We start from the raw sequence: 13,246 nt of genomic DNA, 5'->3' as shown, positions 1-13,246 counted from the left end.
CTTTTCTTCAATAATTGAAATCATGCGAGTCCCTCACAGGAGGAATGTCCTGGCTGTAACCAGAAACGTTCCTGCATCTATTCTATCTCTGGATGAAGGATTTAAAAAAAAAAAAAAAAAATCCTGATATTTTGGAATACAGCCTCTAGGCAGAAGTTTATTCAAAAACCACAGTAGGAAAAAGTTGTTATTAAATTAAGATCATGCTAGTATGCTTGCCAAAAAACCAGATCATTTGATAAGGCTCCTTCTTGAGCCTTATGGCCAAAGTAAATCTGCATATAGAGATATATAAAAATGTACCCAGATTATAGTCCTAGTTTTCCTTCTCACTAAAGTAAGCACAGCTTCTAAATGGAATTATCTGATTAATATAAAAATGACACACTTCCATTCAGTTCTTTACAGTTGAAGCTAAGTTTTTAGGCTGACTGTGCTTCCAAACAGCTTTTATTTTCCCACTGATACAAACTGATATTATTTTCTAACAGCTTGTGCCTTTCCTCTCTGCCCGTTTCTCCAAAGGTGTTGTGCAAACATGCTCTTCAGCAGATGCTTCATCTCCTCTTCAACAGCCTGAATAACTGATAAGACCGAGGTACAATTTTAAATCATGGCCTTGGCAAAATACGGAATCTGCACAAAGGAGGTTCTGTCTCTGTCCAAAAGCTGGCTCTATTCAAATAATTAAAAAAAGCCATGAACACATAATGATCTTGAAACTCTATATTTTGTCCTCACATAGGAAAAGTGAGGAGAGCCTCTCAGTATAAACTCCTGAACTAAAGCCAGTCATGCAAATACTGACTAATTTGATGGCATTAACCTCATTCCTCTAAGATACTGCTTATGTTTTCAGCAAAACACCTAAGTTTCTACTGAAGGCTTAAGTGCATCAACAGAAAGCATCTAACTAGGGTATCTTAGCTGAAGTCTTCTAACTTAAGGCTCTAAAACATGGCTAACCTTCTGCTGGGTCAGGGTTCTTAACACTCCATGGGAAGTAACTGAAGCAATAACTGGTATTGCTATTTCTGCCATGCTTTTGAACCATGTAGGAAGATACAATATCTAATGGAGTGTTAGGAGTTTCAGTTGAAGATGGTGCTTATATAAATAAGTCCATTAAAATAGACTGTATAATAGCTTTGGCATAGTTTTATTTCAGTGTATCATTTCAAGCAGATCTTACTTTAAACCTTACATAAAACCCATTAGAGATCACCGTGTATGCTGTTATACTTGGAAAGATCATGAAACAGCACAACTGTAGAGGCTGACTGGACTTCCAATAGCTCTAAATAAATGGCATGCATAGCTTCTCTCAGTTGTCTCTCATTATTACTGTGCAAGCCTTAAAAACACTAAGTTTCTTCTAAGTCTTAATATGAATATAGACACTGGAATCCTGTCACCTTCTGCTGGAATCCCACTGGGTAGTTGGGAATGGCTGGCTGCCTTTCTCACTAAATTTTCCCAAGATCCCTTTATTTTGTTTGATGCTTGGGCTTCTAAATTGTACCTTCTTAAGCCCAGAGTCTCTCTGTGTTGTTTGTGTTGCTGTGATTAGATTTTTACACCAGAGTGCAATTATCATCATCTACTTCAGCTGGGAAAAGAGGGGGCCATTCACAAATAGCCATACTTAAAACCTGAGTCCCATACAAAGAGAACACTGCTTAATAAAGATGACACACAACAAAGCCTAATTTCAAACAAAACATGCAACTCTAGTAATGACTGCCCAATGTTCATGCTCATTTCCAGTTTAGAAGATCAGAACATGTAAGCAGAAACTAATTCATTTGTCACTCTAAACCATCGGTTATCTGTCATTTGTCTCATTTCTTAAGGTAGCAAAAACCTCACAAGATGACCAATCATAGTTTTATCATACTTAGTGAAAGGATGCAAGTGAGTGGAAGAAAATTATGTAAGAGTCATTTTGTTTGAAAAGATAACTCAAAGTAATTTTTACAAACATAATAAATCCTTGACTTATCAGCAGAAACACAGAATCTATTAGCTTATTCTTTGCATTTCATGAAGTTACTTTATCAGCATTAGCCAGCTTCCTCATTTTTCCTTTCTGAGCAAGTGATTCGGTACAGGAACTTGATGGTTGTGGAGTGTACCATTCATGTAATAACAAAAGAGGAACATATTCAGGAGTTTACCCATTTTCCATCATGACTCCAAAACCAATTCTACTGGCATCATCTTTAATTGTCAAGCAGTACACATCTGGCTCATTTTTCAATAATTTTTAACCTAAAATTTAGAAAAATAGTAATTTTAAGTACCTGTCAGATAAACACCTCTACTATTAATTTGATATTAGTCTTAAGGAATAGCACTTTAATGATTATTTAATATAGTACAATAATCATTGACAATAAAACACCACCAGTGTTTGAAGAGAGTAAGATCAACATGTCACTAATTTTGCACCATTGCAAAAAACCCAAATCTGATTAATAAATAGGAATGCTGTTTTAAGACATGTTAAGTAATTATATGCTCTTCAGTTTTGGAAACCACACTTAAGGGTGGAGAGAGTTCAAATAAGTGACAAGATAGAGAAGAGGTGTAGAAGACATGACTTCTAATGAAAAATAGAACAAAGACTAGAAACAAGAGGACTGAAGTCAGTAGTCCTCAGTAATGTGAAAGTTTGCTTCTGAGAGGAAAGGGACAATCTGTCTAAGTGAAAAGGACAATAATTAATGTCCTTCAGATGGCGTACTGAACATTTAAATAAGACGCTAGGGAGAAAACAAAACAAAAAAGAACTGCTCAACCATAATGACAGTGAAGCACTGGAATATATTACTTTGGAAAGTAAAGATCTCCAGTGATGAAGATGCTACAAGACAGGCTAGACAGTCATGTCAGCATTGGTTTAATTATAACTGATCCTGCCCTTGGGCAGGGGAAATGGATTGGATCAGCAGTTCTTGAGGTGTGAGAAGGCACTGACATATCCTTGGAGGCCCAGACAAAGCTCCAGGAGAATTTAATCTGATTATTTCTCCTTCTTCCAACCTTTTCCCCTGAAAGTTCTCTCTGAAAATAATTTGAATAATGTAGTTATTTTCTCTCAGCCAGCAGGACAGGAGGGGAGCAGAGCCATCAGATCCACACTACCTAAGGGCACATTTTGAGCATCACCAGCGGCCAGCTGGGTGGACACTTGTTGCATGTTCCTTGCATTCCCCCAACAAAAGTGAGCTGAATGGTGTCAAAGGTTATGCTGCCACAGCGGCACAAAGTCCATGGGGATGGCTGACCCTTCTCTTCCCAGCAAAATCCAGATCCACAATTGAGGAACATTTAAAGGCATAGGATGTGAGGAATGGTGCAATTTCCCAGGGGCATCAAGACTAGGATCAAGGAGAGGAAGCTTCTAATGATACCTGGCAATTCAGGTGATGGCTGCAGAACGCAACTACCCAGGGACAAGATTCTAGCTGTTGCACAGAAGTACCACCTATTTGCTGGAGTGAAAATAGGGATGTTTGTATATATGAAGGGCCTATTCTATTACAGTAGAAAGATAGGCCCAATAATAATAAATTTCAGTACTGTTGAAATGAGTGACCTCCTAAATGGATTTCCAGCTCTGCTTTCTACTTGCTGCATACGTAATTAATTAATAACAAAATAATTATATTCTCCACACTCATAGAAAATTTGATGGATGTTCAGGTATTTTAAGCAGCAAACCTGGATACTATGCTTTGGTTTTTACCTATTCAAGAAACAGTGGAATAATATTTCCCAGTATTTTCTTTGATGAGTGTTAATTTTTGGTGGAAGGGACTGGCAAAATGAGTACATGAATTTTGAGCAATTAGAGAATATGTTCAGTAAGTAATCCTTACTGTGCTGATCATTTCTGAGTAGTTTCATGCAGATATTCACCATCCAAACTCTTGGTTATTTTTATAAACACCACATCTAGAAGTCACTTTTCAACACTAAAAGTGAATTTAAGCTTACAAAAAATAATACCTACTGCTCTGGTTTCTAAGTTCCACATATGATACAGTCGATTTTCTCTTCTTCAGTGTAGCTGGGAAGCACCAGATAGTGGCCAATGTAGGTCAAGGCAGTAGTGTATAGAAAGAGGACGGATGTGCTGGTTTCAAGAAGACAGAGATGGCACGGGGCTTGCAAACTGCACTCAGAGAGATGGTGTGCGTGTTATGAGCACACTGTGACCTAGGAAGCAGGAGATCATCTGGCAAGTCACTCAGAAGCTCAAGAACTTTTCTTTTTTATCTCATTTATATCTAATTTAAAATATGTACCCTTTTCTCAATCTTAGCATATTTATTTATATAAGTAGTTAAGTGGCATTGGTGTTGGTCAATGAACCTTAAAACCAAATGGACCTCTAGGCATAAGTCCTTTCATATGGACATATAAATTATTGTATATGTACGCATATGCACTTGTAATAAGTTCTCCAGCTGATCTGTCTGTTGACCCAATGCAGTGATGACTGAGAAAATCAAGGTAAATCATGTCAAATGAACACAGGGCTGAGACTATCTACAGTAAGTCAGATGGGAAACTGTTCATAGTAAAGCCAAACACAGCCTACCAGTGATAATTTATATATGCAGATGACAGTAAATAGCAAAAAGATTATTAATAAACTTTGCAAACTTGTGAAAAAAGGTATTCTGGTTACAAAACAATGAAACTGTAAAATTCTTATTACAATTTAAAATTTGATCTTTAGAAAGAAAAGCTATAGAATTTCTGAATAGAAAATTAATCATCAGTTTAAATTAAGCAATCAAAAGGTGTACTTAGTTATGACCCCAGAACACTTACCTATTTGAGACCTTCCTGATACCAGATCATAATGGTAACTATGGAGTGAAAACAAGATAGAAATAAGTGACATAAAAAAAAGGAATACAAAGTAGAACAAAATAGCTTCTCAGCATTCTAACAGTTGTTACATAACATACCCATCAGTAAGCTGAACAATATTTTGAGATTTGAGAGAAACTGTATAAACATGATACATTAGGATGTTGTTTCTCACCTTTTCATCTCCGCTAAGCAAGTACTGATCAATGGCATAATGTTTTTCATGAGTAAGTTCCTTTTTTTCCATTTCTTGTTTCACTTTCTTCTCCAGTCTCCTTTCCTGTCTTAATTTCCTTGCACCTTTCCCATGGGGTCCAAAGTTCTGAAAAAATATTAAATATTGATATTTGTCACCTGATACAACCATTTGATTACATTCATTGAAGCAAAATTCCTCAGAAGGAAGGATGCACAATTTACCTAATAGGTGATCACTACAATTTTAAAGGCTTCTGGAAAATCTGCTTCCTTCTCATATTTTGTATATTGTGAGCAGGTGGTAATAGACTGAACCTTAAATAACTACTGTGAACAGCAGTGGTAGATTCAAGATAAATTCCTTGCATCAGAAGTCAAAATAGGCTGTCTGCAACTCCAGACTTTAAGAGGTGAATGGAAAGTAGTGAGGAAAACTCTCAGTATGCTTACCTTCCATTCACTCAGGACTGCCTTGCCAGCCAGTGGACAAAACTTACGGGTTACAGATGGAAAAAAGATTGGAAACCAGTGGTTTAGACTGATGTCTAGAGAGATGGTAATGCTAATTAAATAATATTTGAGTGAGCATAGTCCCAATTCCTCCTTCCCACTTCTCAGGCAGCTAGGATCACTAACGCTGGCAGTTGAAAGAATATAATAATTGTACATCATCAGTCTGGTCTTCATCTCTTTGATCTCCCTGCTTCAAGACAAGGATGCTCTGGCTTTAAGGAAGGTTACAGTGACCTCATTTATTTATTCCAATAATTCATATTTCAGTGCAAATCCATGGCCTGGACAACCAATGTTTCAACCGCAGGCCTGCAGTGCTACAGAAGTTAAAGCTGTCACCTGTCGCTCCCTTGCTCATTCTCCTTTTGGGTGAAGTCTCCTGGCACAGGTCCCTGGCGGCCTTTGACAGAAGATGACCGGCCAGAATAGGTTGCTCAGGAGTTTTCTTTGTATTCCAGCTCAGCCAACCCTTTACAAACCCAGTCTCTAAATTCCCAATGACAAAAAGGTCCCTGGCAAAAGATCAGGATTCTTTGCTATCACATGAACCATGTTCTGGGAACAGCACCAAAAGATCTTATCCAAACATTTCTCACAGACCTCACAAATGCTAGAGAAAACCAACTCAGTCCAACAGGCACAGGGAAGAACGAGTTGCATCTTTCTGCTCCAGTGAGGTCTTTATTACTGTTAGAGGGTTTTATCCCCAGAAAGTGATTTCTTTTGTCTTCCTCCATTTCTGGAAAAGGGAGCCTTAGCTCACAGTTTAGGTCCCACAGCAGCTTTGAAACTAAGAAGTATAGCTGACCTCGACCAGATTTAAAGTTTCCACTCAGGTACATAATATAGTATAAAGAATTGCTTATTTTCAGATTTTAACTTTATTTAGAGACACTTCCATGAGTATCTGGTGGATTTCAGGAGAATGCCCTTTATGCTAATGACTATTGTGATTCAAGAACATTAAAAACTTAAGATGGTTGACTGAACAATCATTCCATTTAAAAGTACTTAGCAGTTAGTTGTATGGAGCATGAACATGTGATTTGTTCTATATATAAAACTTTGTGGATGATGCAGTCAGCGCCAGAGACAAACTCCTACCTATTCTCAGAGAGGCCAAGCAGTAGCCCTCCCTCAGGAATCCTGTACTCTTTACTTTGGCAGGGAACGATGTAATGACCTGACTGTTTCTTCACATACTTCTTTTTCAAAAGGTCATAAGTTAACAGCATCTAGCAAAGATATAAAAGATCCCCACCTTGCCTGCCTTGTGTAATTAATTATCTAAGGAAATGTCTTGTTTAATTAGGTTTTACAGAAATGTAAAAAAAATCCATAAGCATGTACACCCCCCAAACTTACTTTCTGGATAAATTTGCATTTAGTACCTGAAAAATGAGTGTCAGAGAATCCGGAAGAGAGGCAAATCCCTTGTCTGGAAAGACAAAGAGTTTTGTGTCCCTCACCGGCACAATTTCAATGCTTTCTACAAGTCTCTTTTCCATTCTAACAGCATGGCATTTTGATTTTACTATGTGCCACACTGTAATCACTCCAGCACTGAGATTCCTGCATACCACATATTTCCAAGATAAAAAAACCACCAAACACTCACCAATCTATGATTCTGCCTACAGAGTTGTCCCTGTTATGTTTTAAAGTTTGAATTGGCTTGGTTTATGAATCTTCTGAACACTCCCATGACAGTGATCTCCAATTCCCCCGCATAGATATGTATGTATCCGGTTGCAACATCGGGCTGAAATCCTGGCCTCACTGAAACCAGTGGTAATCAGGAGTTCACTTTTGGAGTTCTGATCTTTCATCATTACAAAAAAACTACTTTTCTTCATTTTTTTGCTATAATTTGGCTGAGACACATTCTAAAAAAGTCTCCACATCAAGGTGTTGCAAGGATGAGTCCTTTGGCTCTTTACGTTCAACTTGTTTTTAACTGGAAGATTCCAGCAGTGCTCAGCATTGTGTTCATTTATGTTAATTCTGAATCCAGCCCTTTGCAATGTGTAAACTACTTCAGAAACAGGCAAGGCAATTCAGGCACAAATTACAGAAATTAGTATATTTTGTCTGTTCTTTTTGGCAGAACCACCTTTTAAGGTTTCAGTCATGTTTTCAAATGCAACATTATGCCTGTCATGTTGTCTTGTCTGCTACCTGTCCTAATCTAAAAGAAAGAAAGAAAATACCTGTGTATTTTGAACTTGACTGGGACAATTCTGCATAGCCACAATGTCTCAAGTTCCATTTGTGGTTTTTTGCTTGTATGTAGCAACAGTCAAAAACTGGTCATTGATCTTTGCAGTCAAGTTCCACATTTGAAGGTAGATCTCTTCACCACAAAAGGCTAAACAAACAAGTTCAGGATGAACACCTGTATATTTAAGGTTAAATTGGAAAAAAAAAAAAAGCATTTGTATAAAGGAATAGAATATTCTGCAATTAATACGTGTGTCTGTGGTTGTTCTGCTGGGACTATCTTGTGAGGTTGCTTGAACGGTCTACCTGAATTTTGCTGTCCACCTTTTTGTTAAGTACAAAAAGGCCAGGTACACAAATGTCTGTACTAGTGATCATTTCACTTTCTATGTAAAATACAGGGTGCTGACCACTATGTATAAAGCCTGATGTGATCTGGCTTACAGAGAATGTAGAAATTAGCAGAATTTTCTCTCTGCAACTGTTTTACCACAACTGTGTTCAGAAGGAATATTTCCAGCTATCTTTTCTTGAGCTAAGCTGCACAGGATTTAAGGACTTGGACATTTTTTAGTATAAGCCATTGTTTGATTTTAATGCCATCAAATATATGTTTGGATCTTGTATTACTTACAAGAAGATATAAAATACATATTCAATTATAGATCTTTGATAATAGTATTCAGTTTACTGATAAAGTATTGAGATAGCAACAGAAGCTTGAATACAGCACTAGAAATCATATCTTGGTTTCCAGAATGTGGAGATTTTTAGGATTAGAGAGTACATTTCAGTGATAAGGAGCAATCATAACCTTTGGAACTTAATTTAAATTCTCTTATAGTTCCACAAAATTCGCATGAAATTTGATTCAGATCTCTTGTATTCTCACAAGAATGAATATACTTGTTCACCACTTAAGCCCGTCTCCTTTGTCACATGATTTGTTTCAGAGCACTCAGATCACTTGATATTCATTATTTTAACCACATGGCACACTGTTTTTCATTGCAATCTTGTTACAGATGTTCATGTGAAACAGTAGGAGATTAAATAATGGACCATGGTAAAGTAGAGGAGATTATTGAAACAGAATATGGAATGACAATATTGATAGTTTGAGATTTCCAATTGCATGATCCTTTCAGAAATGAATCAATCCAAAGAAACAACTCTACTTTATTTAACAAATAGCAACAGAAATGAAACCATTCACCTCCAAGGTGAACTGAAGGTAACTTGGCCACGTGCCTGTGGTCTTCAGATTCCAGAAGTATTAGTGTCTGAAATACGGCTGAATGCCACAAGATGATAGCCCAGATGATTAATGAAGCAGGTGCAAATAAAGTCATTGCAGCAACCCTGAAGAGTGTGAGAGTATGCAAAGGTGCTAATCCTGAAAGGCGTAATAGCCTGCTGCCCTGCAAGGAACAGCAGAGCTGTTTGTAGCAAGGGGGAGGTTCCTAGTACACCACTACAGGCACTTTTGAAAAACAGTTGCTGTTTTAATCTGTAACACTATCTGAAAAGAAAATGTGCTCTCTCTCAAGAATATTTTAGGGTTAAACTCACCTCAGTGTAAAGCAAGGGCAGCCCTGCTGACCCTTCTGAAAGTAATGGAATAATACAGAATTTGCTCTTGGAGCAGCTGCCAGGCATGATACGATACAGGTACCAGAATCTGGAAGGTTTAATGGAGGTGTGAGAGTGCTGAAAACTCCTGCCTTCAGACGGAACACAGCTGGGTGAAAAAGTTAGGGGTGAAAGCCCAAATTTTTAGGACAAATTAAGCACCTAAAGTTGCTGGAAGGCTGCCAGTCTGATTTTCAAAAACTCCAGAAGAATTTAGAAAAGATGCTCTTGAAGATCTCATGGGCCACCCAAATATTTAAAAAAATTGGGCACAACTTCCTTTTCTGGAGAAGCAAGAATATGGTTTCTAAACATTCATTACCTAAAGATCACAAGGAAGTAGTCATTAGTCACAGCTTTTCCCTGAACAGTGGCCACAGTGTCTTGGAATATCAGATTAACATCCACATCTCCTTTGCTAGCACTGAACACCATGGCTTATTTTCTATTCCTGTACAAAAGAAGAGTCAATTAAAACAGAGGAATCATACCTGTAGCCTTATTCTGTCACACTACTAAATAAAACCTGAAGGCTAAGTGCATGTACAAGGAAAACTGAATTGTTTCCAGATGCGTTCCAGACCTTGTTCTCACCAACAAGGAGGGACTGGTGGGGAATGTGAAGCTCAAGGGCAGCTGCAGTGACCATGAAATGGTGGAGTTCAAGATCCTTAGGGCAGCGAGGAGGGCGCATGGCAAGCTTGCTACCCTGGACTTCAGGAGAGCAGACTTTGGCCTCTTTGGGGATATGCTTGGTAGAGTACCGTGGGATAAAGGCCTGGAGGGAAGAGGGGCCCAGGAAAGCTGGTTAATATTCAAGACTCACCTCCTCCAAGCTCAGGAGCGATGCATCCCAACAAAGAGAAAGTCAGGCAAAAACGCCAGGAGGCCTGTGTGGATGAACAAGGAGCTCCTGGACAAACTCAAACACAAAAAGGAAGCCTACAGAAGGTGGGAGCAAGGACAGGTAGCCTGGGAGGAATGCAGAGAAATTGTCCGAGCAGCCAGGGATCAGGGTAGGAAAGCTAATGCCCTGATAGAATTAAATCTCGCCAGGGACATCAAGGGCAGCAAGAAAAGCTTCTATAGGTACATTGGTGATAAGAGGAAGACTAGGGAAAATGTGGGCCCTTTCCGGATGGAAATGGGAGACCTGGTTACCTGGGACATGGAGAAGGCTGAGGTACTCAATGACTTTTTTGCCTCAGTCTTCACTGATCAGTGCCCCAGCCACACTGCCCAAGACACAGAAGGCAAAGGCAGGGACTGGGAGAACGAAGAACTGCCCACCATAGAAGATCAGGTTCAAAACCATCTAAGGAACGTGAAGGTGCACACGTCCAAGGGACCTGATGAGATGCATCGGTGGGTCCTGAGGGAACTGGCGAATGAAGTGGCTAAGCCACTATCCATCATATTTGAGAAGTTGTGGCAGTCCAGGGAAGTTCCCACTAACTGGAAAAAGGGAAACATAATCTCCAATTTTAAAAAGGGAAAAAAGGAAGACTCAGGGAACTACAGGCCAGTCAGTCTCACCTCTGCGCCTGGCAAGATCATGGAACAGATCCTCCTGGAATCTATGCTAGGGCACATGGAAAATAAGGAAGTCACTGGTGACAGACAACAAGGCTTTACTAAGGGCAAATCATGCCTGACAAATCCAATGGCCTTTTACAATGGGGTTACAGCACTGGTGGATAAGGGAAGAGCAACTGATGTCATCTACCTGGAATTGTGCAAAGCATTTGACACTGTCCTGCAAGACATCCTTGTCTCTAAGTTGGAGAGACATAGATTTGATGGGTGGACCACTCAGTGGATAAGGAATTGACTGGATGGTCGCACTCAAAGAGTTGCAGTCAATGGCTCAATGTCCAAGTGGAGAGCAGTGACAAGTGGTGTTCCTCAGGGGTCAGTATTGGGACCGGCACTGTTTAACTTCTTTGTTGGGAACACGGACAGTGGGATTGAGCGCTCCGTCTTCAAGTTTGCTGACAACACCAAGCTGTGTGGTGTGGTCGACATGTTGGAGGGAAGGGATGCCATCCAGACGGACCTCGACAAGCTTGACAGATAGGCCCGTGCGAACCTCATGAAGTTCAACAAGGCCCTGCACATGGGTTGGGGCAATCCCAAGCACAAATACAGGCTGGGCAACGAATGTATTGAGAGCAGCCCCAAGGAGAAGGACTTGGGTGTGTTGGTTGATGAGAAGCTCAACATGACCCAGCAACGTGCGCTTGCACCCCAGAAAGCCAACCATATCCTGGGCTACATCAAAAGAAGCATAACCAGCAGGTTGAGGGAGGTGATTGTGCCCCTCTACTCTGCTGTCAAGTAGACCCCACCTGGAGTACTGTGATCAGCTCTAGTGTCCCCAACATAAGAAGGACATGGACATGTTGGACCAAGTCCAGAGGAGGGCCATGAAGATGATCAGAGGGCTGGAGAACCTCTCCTACAAGGACAGGCTGAGAGAGTTGGGGTTGTTCAACCTGGAGAAGAGAAGGCTCCAGGGAGACCTTATGGTGGTCTTCCAATGCATAAAGGGGGCCTACAAGAAAGCCGGAGAGGGACTTTTTACAAGGGCACGTAGTGATAGGACAAGTGGTAATGGCTTTAAACTGAAAGAGGGTAGATTTAGGTTAGATGTGAGGAAGAAGTTCTTTACTGTGAGGGTGGTGAGGCACTGGAACAGGTTGCCCAGAGAAGTTGTGGATGCCCCATCCCTGGAAATGTTCAAGGCCAGGTTGGATGGGGCTTTGAGTAACCTGGTCTAGTGGAAGGTGTCCCTGCCCATGGCAGGGCAGTTGGAACTAGATGATCTTTAAGGTCCCTTCCAACCCAAACTGTTCTATGAAAACTGGTTAAAGCTGGTGTATGCACAACCCAGTGCAAGAGGTATATGACAACATCAGGTCTATACTGTCAGAATCAACTAGATGAGCAAGGTACAGAATAAACCCCAGACGCTCTGATGCAGCCTGATTTGGACTTTTTATAACAACTATGACATGACTGGGAGGGCAATCTTGCTGCTCTGGTAGTGACAGTTCAGGAATAAAAAACTATCAGATTGCTAAATATGCTAGTTAACTGCAAAATTTAATGCTATAAGAGATTGTCATGTACACTAGTTGGGATTTTTAATGTGGTTTAATTTTGCTTGTTTTTAAATATTTTGCCTCTGTCTCTGCCTGCACTGAATCTAGATGCAGCATGCATTATGATTTGCTGTGCTCCCAATGTCATTACCATCTGCAAGTCTAGCTTTTAAACCCTTCAGACATACCAGTGATAAAATACAGGACCAAATAAGTACATCAACATACACTTTGGATGATTCTCTTTATAATCTCCTTTATGTATGGCCTATTGCTTCCTTCCTCGCTCATCAACTTTCTTTCTAACGTTTTGTCTTAACTCCTTGCAGCTGGATTTGCCTTTGGAAACTATTTCTGTCTTTGGTATAGAATATTGCCAGTGCGATTTGAAAATCAAATTAATGCGAATGGCAGACACTGGACTTCTAAACCTCAACATTCAAATTCTGTCAAACATACTGCATAAGCAATTATGACTATCCTTTTCTACCATTATATGCTACAGAAAGGGACTAGTCACCCTTAGAAAACCCATCTTTTTTTACCTGACAACAATATTTACACAGAGCAAAGATGAATAACAAACTCCCAGCTGATATTGGGAGTAGGACACCAACTGAGAGAACACTCCTGCACTGCACTAGCACAAATCTTGTTCTCAGAAATTTCAGTTTGACAATCTCAACAAACAT

General features: G+C 39.8%; 1 long non-coding RNA gene across 3 annotated transcripts in view; it reads right to left on the bottom strand.

Annotated features, from left to right (window-relative positions):
* The window catches only part of LOC142031116 (uncharacterized), a 33,072-nt gene that overhangs the window by 6,484 nt on the left and 13,342 nt on the right, over nt 1-13,246 (bottom strand). Inside the window, exons 5-9 of one of the 3 annotated variants that reach the window (XR_012650413.1) lie at nt 7,809-7,993; nt 5,063-5,209; nt 4,846-4,883; nt 4,019-4,224; nt 2,178-2,271 (exon numbers count right to left, since the gene is read on the bottom strand). This is a non-coding gene — a long non-coding RNA (uncharacterized LOC142031116). The remainder of the gene's footprint in view (nt 1-2,177; nt 2,272-4,018; nt 4,225-4,845; nt 4,884-5,062; nt 5,210-7,808; nt 7,994-13,246) is intronic. The other 2 variants (XR_012650415.1, XR_012650416.1) reach the window with 2 other exon arrangements.

The sequence above is a fragment of the Buteo buteo genome, chromosome 1 (genome assembly GCF_964188355.1).
Source record: "Buteo buteo chromosome 1, bButBut1.hap1.1, whole genome shotgun sequence".
Lineage (NCBI taxonomy): Eukaryota > Metazoa > Chordata > Aves > Accipitriformes > Accipitridae > Buteo > Buteo buteo.
Note: the sequence above shows the minus strand (reverse complement) of the source record. Positions and strands in the feature narration are given on the sequence as shown.